The sequence below is a fragment of the Dipteris shenzhenensis genome, chromosome 18 (assembly GCF_047967505.1).
Source record: "Dipteris shenzhenensis isolate YYH24624 ecotype China chromosome 18, Dip_SZ_1.0, whole genome shotgun sequence".
NCBI lineage: Eukaryota > Viridiplantae > Streptophyta > Polypodiopsida > Gleicheniales > Dipteridaceae > Dipteris > Dipteris shenzhenensis.
The window spans coordinates 16,919,853-16,932,119 of NC_141613.1; the positions used below are offsets into that span (position 1 = coordinate 16,919,853).

At 42.6% G+C, this 12,267-nt stretch overlaps 1 protein-coding gene across 2 annotated transcripts in view; it reads right to left on the reverse strand.

Annotated features, from left to right (window-relative positions):
* PRT6 (proteolysis 6) overlaps positions 1 to 12,267 on the reverse strand; it is a 71,087-nt gene that overhangs the window by 3,956 nt on the left and 54,864 nt on the right. The window lies entirely within an intron of this gene.

The window sequence follows — 12,267 nt, forward strand, 5'->3', positions numbered from 1 at the left end:
TCAAAAAGAGAAAGTTGTAAAATTCACATGAATACCTTTGCAGTTTCCAAAGATATTGCCCAGCTATTTAAGTGATAGAATATGTAAACGTGTGAAATCGAACTACATGTAGTGCATGGTTGACACGTACGATCACGTTCGATGCGTACCGTTCGATATTAGTACAGTACTAAACGAACTAAAAAATCTTAGGCTTACGTTCGATACCCAAAAAAAAAGACAAAGATTTCAGAGTTTTGGAGTAGGTACTTGTACAAGCTTTAAAACTTGTACAAAATATGTAATATAGGTGCTTGATGGAGATAGAGGGAGAGAGATGAAGATGCTTGATGCAGCTTGAGCCTCGTGACTTGTTGGAGATGGAGAAGGGAGAGTCGAGACTCAGAGTCGGAGGTAGATGCTTAGTGTGAGATCATAGTGAGGAGAGAGGGAGTTTATATGGAACCTTGCCATTTGGGAGGCCCAAAATCAGTTTGGCAAAACCACCACCAATAACAAAACCAGTCATCCAAAACAAACGAACGCAAAAAACAAAACAAAAACAAACAAACAAAACAAACCGGGGGAGGGATAATTTAAAAATTATTATTTAAAAAAACACATAACGTACGGAACATTCCGTACGTTGAACGAAGGCAACCATGACATTGTAGTGACAAAGGAATTCCTAAATTACCATTGATCATATTTTCCAATGGCGAAACCTTAAGCCAATAAAGAGGCGGATATTTGTGCATCCTCAAAATGATTATCTGAATAGATACAAAATTGAACTGTCGACATCTAACTAAAATCCAACACATAGAAGCCCTGCATGGTTTCCCCACATGTGAGATAAGGATCCATGGTAGCCTAGCCTAAGCAGCAGCTTCACGTATCAAATATACAACAATACAGAGCTCTCATAGCTGGCTAGCCCCTGCCATGCATTAGCAATTCGATTGCTAATAGTGCAGACCCTATAGCCACTGACCTAGTCATACGAGTTCTACTGTTAAGCCACCCTAAATAATGATGCCCTTCATAAAATCTTTTGGGTAATGCTAGATATTGGAGTCTCACATGCCCTGAGGATCGCCATCAGACAGATTCGGGTCTTGTTCTATCAGCTCAGGATTCAGCCAGGGAGAGCCACAAATACGCCTAGACAGCAGCGGATCTCCAAACTATGCACGCTGAAGGAGGTGGAGACGAGGAGCATTTACTATGTACTTGCCCCATTTACTATAAGAGCTGAGGATGATACCATTGCCTATGTCAGGAGGGGCACGCTTTGGGTCTCTCTACCAACTGATTCACTTCTAAGACCAGGTTTATGTTGGTCTCTATTTGATGGACATGTGACGACATAGAGAGAACTTGTTGTGTCACATCATACAATAAGAGAAGCCGGTACCACATGAGACTGAAATGGATTGAGCCTAGCAACATGTCACAGGTTTCTACACATTTGAGTATGCCCTCTAACATGACGGAGTAGAGGAGGAGATAGATGACATGAGGGCTGTGTGGATCAGTGGGATGAGACGAGGAGGAGAGATGAAGCCATAGATGCATGGACCACACATGATGCAGAGATTGACCAGGGCACCACACGATGGAGGTTCGGCCTATCACAGCTCAACTCGGAGTGATCACCCGATCACACGCGAGTGATCACCCGATCACACGCGTCGCTCTTGACGTGGCCCACCAAATACAGAACTGAAGCTTTTGCCACTAAGCATAGAAATAAGGGCAAAGCAAAAGTTTCAGTTGGTAGCCACTTAAAGCACATGCTGGTAATTCAGCTGATGCCTCTTCTTCTGTTGAAAAGAAAAGAAAAAGAGATGTAACTATTACAAGAAACCTGGGCATGACATCACTGAGTGCAAGGAGCGAATTGCATCTGAAAAGGAGGAGTCAGGTCTTGCAGTTTCTGGTGCAGCTAGTGCAAATGACAGACATGAGACAGCCAGTTTTACACATGATAGGCATTGGGCTTTTCTTGTTACTTGTCAGTACAATCCTTCCATTCATGGTGCCTGCATGACAGTTTCTTATGGTTATGATGCATGGTTTTTTTACAGTGGTAATGCAAACACATAAATTCCTGCAGAAAGTTATTCAGCCACATGCAGACGCACCAAAGGGGGGAACAGTTACATGTGCAAATAATGCATCTTATTTAGAAAAAGGCATTGGGCAAGTTGCCAATATCTGGTGGTCTAGTCACTCTAGAAAATGTACTATATGTACCACGCATCCTCAAAAACCTCATATCCCTTTCAGCTATAGCTACTTGTGGATATCAGGTTCTTTTTTACAGTGTTAGTGTGCAATCTATGACGTTACACATGCCTTTACCATGGTGTTGACTGTTACATTGCTTAGAGAACTTTACAGACTTGATGTTTATGACAGATGTCTGGAGTATGCTAGACTTGTTGATGATTCCTACCTTGGCAGACACATATTTATGGCATGTCAGGTTTAGACACCTAAATTATGGAGCACTTGTGAAGTTACATAAGATGTTGTGCTTTGCATTTCCCAAGGATGGGAGAGTTGGCGCATCCCGGGTAAATTGCACTATTATCTTGGCATCTAGTTTGCTCATTTTGGGGAGGCATTATGATGAGGCGGTCTAAGTATATTGGACAGCTCCTGCATCACTTTTAATTTGAGATTTGTAAGCCGGTTTTTTGAGTCTACCTTCCGTCTTTCTCAGAGGATGGCACTGATCCATTTGATGCCACTCTTTATCAACAGACTGTTGGTTGCTTGATTTATTTGTCTCACACTCAGCCTGACCTCTAGTACTTCGTTTCCTAGGTAAGCAGATTTATGCACAAACTATAGACACATCATTGGCAGGCAGTGAAACGTGTCTTTCGTTATTTGAAGGGCACACAACATTTGGGGCTTCCTTATGATGACAAGTCTTCACAGATCATGCATGCATTTACGAACAATGACTAGACTCGTTATTATGAAACAAGGGTGTCCCACAATGGCAAACTGTTTTGTGCTTGGGAATTCAGGCATATCATGGTTCAGTAAGAAGCAGCCCATAGTTGCTACTTCTAGTTGTGAGGCTGAGTACAGGGCAGCCTTTCCAGCTACTATGGAGTGTGTCTGGCTTTGTATGATACTTGTAGCTTTTGATCTCAACCGTACATCTTCTACTATAACTACATTGACAGCTAGATTGCCTTGGCTATGGTGTGTAAGTTAGTACACTTAGTCCTAAGTTAGGCCTATATGGTTAGACTTGTACTTTCGTTCACTATCGTTCTTGCAAGTACACTTGGGCTTGTTTTCCTCCATTGCATTCTACTTAACAAGAAAATTGCGCATTAGGATTGCAAAACACCAATTAGATCAAGGGTTAACGCCTATTTGAAAGAGCATGGGAAACTTGGAGCTCACACAACGCTAGATGATAAATAAGAGACTAGGCATTAGGCTGATTTCCTAACAAATCAATAGGAGCATCCTCGCCAATTTGAATCTTCATGGACTAGTGTAATACCATGAGAAAAGTAGCAGACAAGGGAGCAACTGTAGTATACCATGTGGGAAACGAATAAGGGATCACATGCGTGTCCTTAGCAAAGAGATGATTTGTATTGCTGGAGTACAATCTTTATCCAACCCTCAAGGAAATCACGTAGTGCCCTGCTGAAGGAAGGCCTAGATCTCTTTGTCATAAGCCTTCTTGAAATCCAAAAGAAAGAGCATGAGAGGTTTGAGAAAGATGTTCCGTTTTTGTACTAAACTTGTTTGCATGTGGTGAATGAAAACGAGGAAGCAATGGTAGGAGATTCGTGCTCCAGGCCTAGGTTAAGATCTGTAGATTCCGTCTAAAAGGGTGAGTGATAAACACGCCGCAAATCCATTGTTGTCATATTAGAAAAAAAAAATTGATGAGAGCAACAATCATGTTTCTATGGAAGCTATCCATCAAGATCAAAAGCAAGCCAAGAGCAGTTAATTCGAAGTTGTTAGGGCCCTATGCTTTAAAATTTAGGGAATTTAATCAAGCTCAATCATAGAATGGATCAAAGGCTGCAAAATCTATGAACAAAGGGTTTGACGGAAGAGACCCATAGAGATAGTATTCGAAGCAGCCCTGATTCAGATGATGAGCTTGACCATGTCACTAATCCTAAGGGATTTATGCTATTTGCTAGGAGGGCTCACTATATGTATGGAGAGAGAATTAATAAAGAAAAAGATCTTCCACATGAAGCAGTTCAGACAAGTGCTAGTCCTGAAATAAAGTTCTATGTGAGATTTAATGAGTACAAAGGGCTTCCTACGGATGTCAGATTAGTTATCACATTCCCACAATTTTCCCAAAAATATAATAGTTATCACCTTCCAACAATATGTCCAAGCTGTAAGACCCTTAGGTTCCAAAAGGGGAGGGGGGGGGTACATCTCCTCTGGCATGACATCAATATATTTGCAGATGGTATGACTTGTCTCAACAAGGAACAATGAAGAATTATATGAGACAGTTTTGAAAATTAGCTTTGTTGATCCATGGCATTGATGACAGAAGTAGAATGCTCAGATTTATTCATGGACTACATCCTAGTATTGTGTTAGATTTTGCAGCAAGGAGGTTATGCAATTGTATGAGCCTAAGTGCAATTTGAAGGAGGAGAATATTGGAATTGGCCACTTTTGGCACCAAGCCTTCAACCAAAGTTAGCACTATAGATAATAACATGCCACTTGTATTTTCTACAACATCTTCTATTCCTAGGTATCCTATTGTTTTAAGCAATAATATGGGGCATACAAAGACCTATAAGGCTGAGGATGCAAAGGTATCATTTAAGTCTCCTTCTAGAAAGAGAAGATGGTTAAACAATTATCTTGGGCCAGAGAAAAAGAAACAATTTGTGCTATTTAAAAAGTGGGCTCCAAAGCATCGCGGTGTATGCAAGACCAAATTAGGGATAAAGGTCAGCATGATACTAGAGATTGGTGATGAACCAGCCTCAGATGATCCAGTAACAGATTTGGAATTTCATGATCATGAGAATCATGACAAAGACAATAATGAGGGTCCTCGTGGGTCCCAAAAAGAGACTTCTTTTCCATTCGACCTAGTGGTTCTACATTGGGAAAGTCCATGATTAATGGTGATTAACAATCAAAGTGCCAAATAGCATGCCAATAACGGACTGTTGAAGTTGTGGATGATTATGTGTGTGTTGGCAAAGATTCTGAGGGAATCTCATGTGTTGAGGGTGATGAGATATTTGGGACACTCAATTAGTTATGTATTGTATCTCTCCAAAGGCTGTAATGGGCTTTAAAGGTGCACAAATTCTCACATTCAAGGGGGTTTTAAATAGAATACTTGTCCATAAATTGGTTGATAGTGGGAGTTATTAATAGCAAACCAGTCCATGTATTGGTTGATAGTGGGAGTTACCCATAACCTCATCAACTCCAAGACTATCCAAGCAGTGAGATAGCACCCATCAACATTGGATCATGGACTTTAAAGTTAAGGTGGCTAATGGTGAGCACTCCTTCAGGAAACAATGTTGTCAAGCCACTCAAATACAACTCTCTAGAGTCTATTCACTTCATATCCTTTTGTCCTTGATATGGAGCTTATTCAAATAGTGTTGGGTTGTAAATGGTCTAGGGCTTTGGGCGTGTTCACTATGAATTTGGATAACATGATTATCAAGTTCTTGTATTTTGGCAAACAGATCACAGTGATGGGCTTCAAATCTCCTAACTTGACAGTTATATCATCAAGAAAATTGGCAAGGGACCTAAAGGGTGTTGGGGGGAGGGCTGAGGGGTTGGGGAAGGTGAGGGATGAGCTCGTGGGAAGGGATCACAATTAGCAAAGTTTTTTTTCCCCCCTTCTTTCTTTTTCTTTTTTTTTTTTTTTGGGGGGGGGGGCAAAGGGGTAATCCACTCCGCATCTCTGATCTGGACAGGACAAGAAACTAGATAGAGGTCCAAAACCATCCCTAAAGATACAACGATAGTAACCTCAGATCTCATAGCATACAAGGCATTTGAAAGTTAAGTGCTTCTCCAACTCGATCTCCTGTCAATCACAGTGTATGCACTCAGCCCGCCTACTCATGTTAAGTCGGTGGTGATGAGACACTAAACTTCTCGATCGATACCCTCAAGGAAAGGGGGAGCTGGATGCATGTATATCCTGGTGGGCCAATAAAACCCTCCTTTGAAATCCGCAAGCAGTTGTCCTTGTAGAAGTTGAGCTTCAAAGGAAACTCGCCGACGTCAGGAATGTGTGTAGTTGTAAGAGACCGTCTCGAATAACCTGGTTCACCTCGTGACATGTGAACAAGACAGAGGGGCCCTCAATGCTATACAAAAACGGGGGCTAATATGTCAATGTGAAGCCCCAAACTCTCAAACCATCCGCGTGTGCATACATACCAACACCTTTCATCGCCCTCAGCTACCAAAGCCATGGATGAATATAGCCTACGTTAAAGACGGATGGCTCTATGAGACTGTGAGAAACTAGATACGAGCAAGCTGAAAGGTGGAGCTCCTAAGAGAGCATCAACACCCATACTACACGCTACATGCTATATAGTCATAAGAAGCTCAATACAAAGCCAACACATAATGTCCACGTCAGTGTGGCCCTCATATTATTCACTATCATCATAGGTCATGAGAAATAAAAAAGAAATATTAACGTCCTCGAGAAACCACACGAGTCACTAGGACAAAGAACACACCAAAAAAAGATGACTTACAACATTTGGATACACCAGAGGTCGAGGAGTGTGCATGGCATCTCAGCTCTGTTAGGTATGGCAAGCAATGAAAGCTCAAAAAATGGAGGAGAGAAGGAGAAAAACGACATGCTATAATAGCTTGCTGCAAAATTGAGAGTAGAGGCTCAAGAGGGAGCCAACATAACAAAACCCTAGGGCTAACTGTCCTAACTGGACTAGGTGTCCTAACTGACCTAGGTGGTATATGTACTAGCTGTACTAATAGTCCTAACTGACTATAACTAGGCCTACAAAGCACATACCAAGGAATAAGTGGTCCCTTTGGATAGCCCATAGAATGGCCAACAAACCCTCCTCTATGGTATGGGCTGAAGTATCCTGGACATGGCTCTGGATACCTGAATATCTAATGTCATGGTTGCACATGTTCGTCTTGTAGGCAACTATGACTGTACAGAGTACAACAAATCAAGTTACAAAAGGTACTAAGTTTAAAGCTTACCAAAAAGCCTCAAACTTAGGTCAAGGTAGAGCCTTCGTAAACAGATCTGCCAAGTTGTCTTCGATGGGAACATAAGACAATTCAATATCACCTGCTGATATTCAATGGGAACATAGGACAATTGAATATCACTTGCTGATAATCGCTCTCTAACATAGTGATAGTGAACCTCAATATGCTTTGTGTGAGCATGGAAAATAGGATTCCGTGCAACAGCCAAAGCATTCTGACTATCAGTGAAGATGACGGTAGGAGCAGTCTGACATGCATAAAGATCTGCAAGTAGCTTCCGAAGCCAAATACACTCCACTGTAGCTGTAAAGGCTGCTCTGTACTCAGCTTCACAACTAGAAGTAGCAATTGTACTCTGCTTCTTGCTGAACCAAGAAACGCATGAAGTACCAAGCATGAAACAGTTGGCACTATGTGACACATGAGTATCCGAACAACCAGCCCAATTACTATCAGTGAATCCATGCATGGCACGTGAAGTATCAGCCCATAAAGAAGGCCTAAATGTTAAGTGCCTTTGAGATATCTGAAAACACGCTTCACGGCATGCCAATGGTGCATAGATGGGCTGTGCATATATCTGCTTAACTGTGAGACAGCATACTATAAATCAAGTTTCGTATGGCATAAGTAAATCAAACAACCAACTGCTTGCTGATAGAGAGCGACATCACATGTACCACTGCCATCCTCAGAAGAGAAGTGAAAACCAAGCTCTAATGAAGTGGATACTGACTTGCAATCCTCACACTGAAAACGCTGCAAAACTTGTCCAATGTACTTGAATTGTGACATCAAAATGCCCCCGTCACTGCTAGCAAATTGGATGCCTAGGTAGTAGTGCAAAAGACCAAGATCAGACATAGCAAATGTCTTTTGCAAATCAAGCTTAAAATCTACAATTTGCTGAGCATGTGTCCCAGTAACAAGCATGTCATCCACATAAAGGACTAAAATCAGCAAATATGTCCCACGCTCATGGATGTAAAGGGTAGCCACTGTAGGGCTGTTCTGAAAGCCAAGTGTGAGCAAATGAGTGAATCCTGGAATACCAAGCCCGATGTGCCTGCTTCAATCCAATAAGGGCTTTCTTCAAACGGCATACCTTGCTTTTAGAACCTTCAACCTCAAAGCCAAGAGGTTGGGAAACATAAACCTCTTCCTGCAAATGCCCATGAAGGAAAGTTGTCTTGAAAACAAGCTAATGTACCTCCCAATGAAAGTAGGCAGCAAAGGCAATAACAATGCGAATAGTAGTGATCCTAGAAGTGGGAGCAAAAGTTTCCTCAAAGTCGATGTCATGCTGCTGAGCATATGGGTCCACAAAAATCACTATGAACCAGATAAAGCTTGCGTGAAGCACCAACTCTCCCATCCTTGGGAAACGCAACACGATGCATTTTACCAAGCAAGCATGGTTCACAAACATGCTTTGAAGGCAATTGCATTTTGGGAAGATCAACAACCATACCATCCTTAGATAACTTCACCAAGGCTCGAAAATTGAGGTGTCCAAACCTCTCATGCCACAAATGGGTATCTACCATGGTAGAATCAAGAGCAAAGGCATGTGCATGTGCATGTGCACGTGCATGTGCAAGTGCAGCATCATCATCCAAGCATCCGTCATAAGCATCAAGTCTATAAAAGACCTCTAGTCAATGTGCCAATCAACACCATGGTAAAGGCATGTGTAGCATCATACACTGCACATCGAACACCATCAAAAAGAACCTGAAAGCCAAGGTTCTTGCGAATGCTTGAACATAAAGCACATTCTCTAGAGTGACAACACCACCAGAGACGGAAGTAAGAGCAACTTGCCTAATACCTTTCACGGTATATGATGCATTACTGGCACATGTGACGCTACCCCCCTTAGATGTATGCTCTAATGAGCTGAATAACTTCCTGCAGGAAGTGATGTGCTTGCTAGCACCACTACCAAAGAACCAGGCATCATGCAAGCATCATGAATATCAGGATTATACTGACATGTAACCAAGAAAGCACAATGCTATTCTTGTGCAAAATTAGCAGACTCATGTCGATCTTCTGCACTAGAAGAACCAGATACTGCAAGACCAGACTCTTTCTTCTTTTCAGATGCAATCCACTTCCTGCATTCAGAAATATCATGCCCAGGTTTCCTGAAATGGTTACATCTCTTCTTCTTTTTGTTATTCCCCAAAGAAGAGGCACCATGAGAATGACCAGCATGTGTAGGAGAGGGTTTACCAGCTGAAACCTTGCCTTTGCCTTTGTTTTTGTGATGGGCAGCAAAGGCTTAATCACTAGCCATAGAAGCATTGCGATTCGCACGACTTTGCTTCTCCCAAAGAAGAAGAGCAACCAGGTAATCAAATGAGAAATGAATGGCATTACCCCCTGCAACCAACCTCAATGTAGTAGCAAAGCCTTGATAAGAATCAGGCAATCCATCAAGGGTATTAGAAACAAGCTGAGAATTAGGCATAATCTCATCAATGTTGGCCAATTGCTCTTTCAAATCCTTCACATTTGTGAGATAGGCATCCATGTTACCACCCTCGTCAAGCTTCGAATCTTTCAACTGCTTGCGAAGATAGGCAACCCTCACCTCATTCCGCACTTGATACAAAGATGCAAGCTGATCCCATGCTTACTTAGCTGTCTTGCAAGATCGGATATGAGGGATAATAACCCGTTTCATTGAAAGAGCAATCAAGGCATGTGCTTTGGCATCACAACCATCCCATTGAATCTGCTCCTCTGTAGGAGGCAAGGTACCTGTAACAGTAGCTGAGATGTTCTAGAAGTAGCATTAGAACCATCCCTTGAAGACCCATCACCTGAAGTAGAACCAGAGGCAATAGGTACAGTACCAGAAGCGGCATTGCGTGTAGGCCTGGCCTCGGATCCTGAAACAATATGCCATAAATTCTTGGCAACAAAAACATGTCCCATCATGTATGACCACATGGGATAATTGGTGCCATCAAGCTTGTCATCAGCCCCAAGCATCCCAAACAAATCATCCTTATTGCCAGCCATAGTTGCATCCATACGCGTACGGATGGTTTTTCCGTACATCATCCGTACGTCCGTACGTACGGCTTTCCGTCTTGGTTTTTTTTTTTTTGGGGGGGGGGTTTTGCAGGGTTTTGTTTTGTGAGGTGTGTTTTTTCTGTGTGGTTTGGTTTTTTTGTTGTGTGCATGTGGGGGAGGGGGTTGTTTTGTTTGGGAGGAGAGATCGATTTTGTGCCTAGCCAAAACCTTGGAAAACGCATTTTTAGCACTATTCTAATCCGTACGCTGCTAATCCGTACTCCGTACACTATTGGCCGACTTTGGCTATGGTTGGCCTCAAGGATGGTCTCAAGGAGGAGGAGGAGGAGGATGGCACTAATGCAAATGATGATGAGGATGAGGATGAGCAAGAGAATGAGGATGAGGATGGGACTAATGCAGATGATGGTGAGGATGAGGATGAGCAAGAGAATGAGGATGAGGATGCAGGCTGCAGCTTGAGGTTTGAGCCTCATCGATTGTGAATCGTGATGCATTTCAATTTTCAGCTTTATTTCCGGGCTGTGGCAGCCTTTTCTTCTATGATTTGCCTTTGATGTTTTGATGTAGTACCTACTTCCAAATTTCTACTACCTACTATCTTTATTCCTGATGTTTGGTGTAGTATTGATCTATCATTGACACTATGTACCAGAATCCAGATTCTAGAGGACTCTGGTCTCTGGAGGGCCGAGGCTAGACTCTCATGACTTTAATATTAATACAAGTTTGAAGTCTGAAGTTTCAATTTGAAAGTTTGTAGCTCTATGTCGATGTAATGTGTACAATGTATATCTTTCTAAATGTTTTTGAGTAAAATTAGGGTCACGTATGTTTCAGCCCTAGGGACTGAACTATACTCCAATCATACTTCCATACTCATATGACGTATGCGTATGGTAACGTATGGAAAAAACTATGTTGCTAGCCATTGTGCCAAAAATGCAAGGCAAAAGCACCAATCTAACAACGTAAATGAGAGGAAGGAAACCTCTCAAAATCAAGTGGTAAAATTCTGCACAAGCTTCAAAGCTTATTCCTGCAAAAGACCCTGTTGTCCCAAGGTGTACCTGTTGCAAGAAAAATCTCCGAAAGGCAACACGAGGCCTTCCAAGGCAACACGGGGCCTTTCCAAAATGCAAATAAAGCAAAAATTGGAAAGAACCAATGCAACAACAGCTTACCCAATGATGTAGCCCGAACGGACAACAGTGAAAAAGCTCTGAATGCAAGCAGAGAGATTCACCATTGAAGGAGAGGAGATGAGAGGAGAGTGATTCAATGGAGTGGTACTAGCAGCCCGAGGCAAAGGGAAGCCAAAAGAGAAGGAATGGGCTCAAGGAGAGACCTCCGGATCACTTCAACAATCTCCAAAAGCCTTCAAACTCCGATACGCAGCACGAGAAAGCTCCAAAATACTTGCACGCTTCACGAGGCAGCTCCAAAGTGCTGGAAAGCTTCAAATTGGCTGGCACAAACCCCGAGACAGACCCGTACAGCATTAAAATGCTGGAAGAACAGGTCCGTCCAGACAATAGATGCAGCTGCCAGGTCCGTACAAAGGCTGTACTGCTTTAAATGCAGTAATAAATCCTGTTGTCAATCCGTACAAGGCCGTACTGCAATAAATGCTCCACCAGCAGGTCCGCACAGTGCCAAAACAGAAATAAATGCAATACATGCTGTATGGAATTCCATACATGTAATAAATGGAGTGTACGGCCACACGTGCAGGGCGGAATGGCTGCAGCAAACTGAAAATAAGTCGAAAAAGCTCCTCCTTTGCAGCAACAGCTCTAGAATGCAAGTTTCCCGCGATGAAAATGCCTGGAGAGGCCTCAAACACTCACAGGAGTGTGAAAACCAGCAAGACGAGCAAGGAAAGGAGACGAAATGAGGCTGGAACAGGTCACCAACAGCTTGGAGAAGCTGGAAATGGCAAAACAACGGAACCCTGACCTGCTC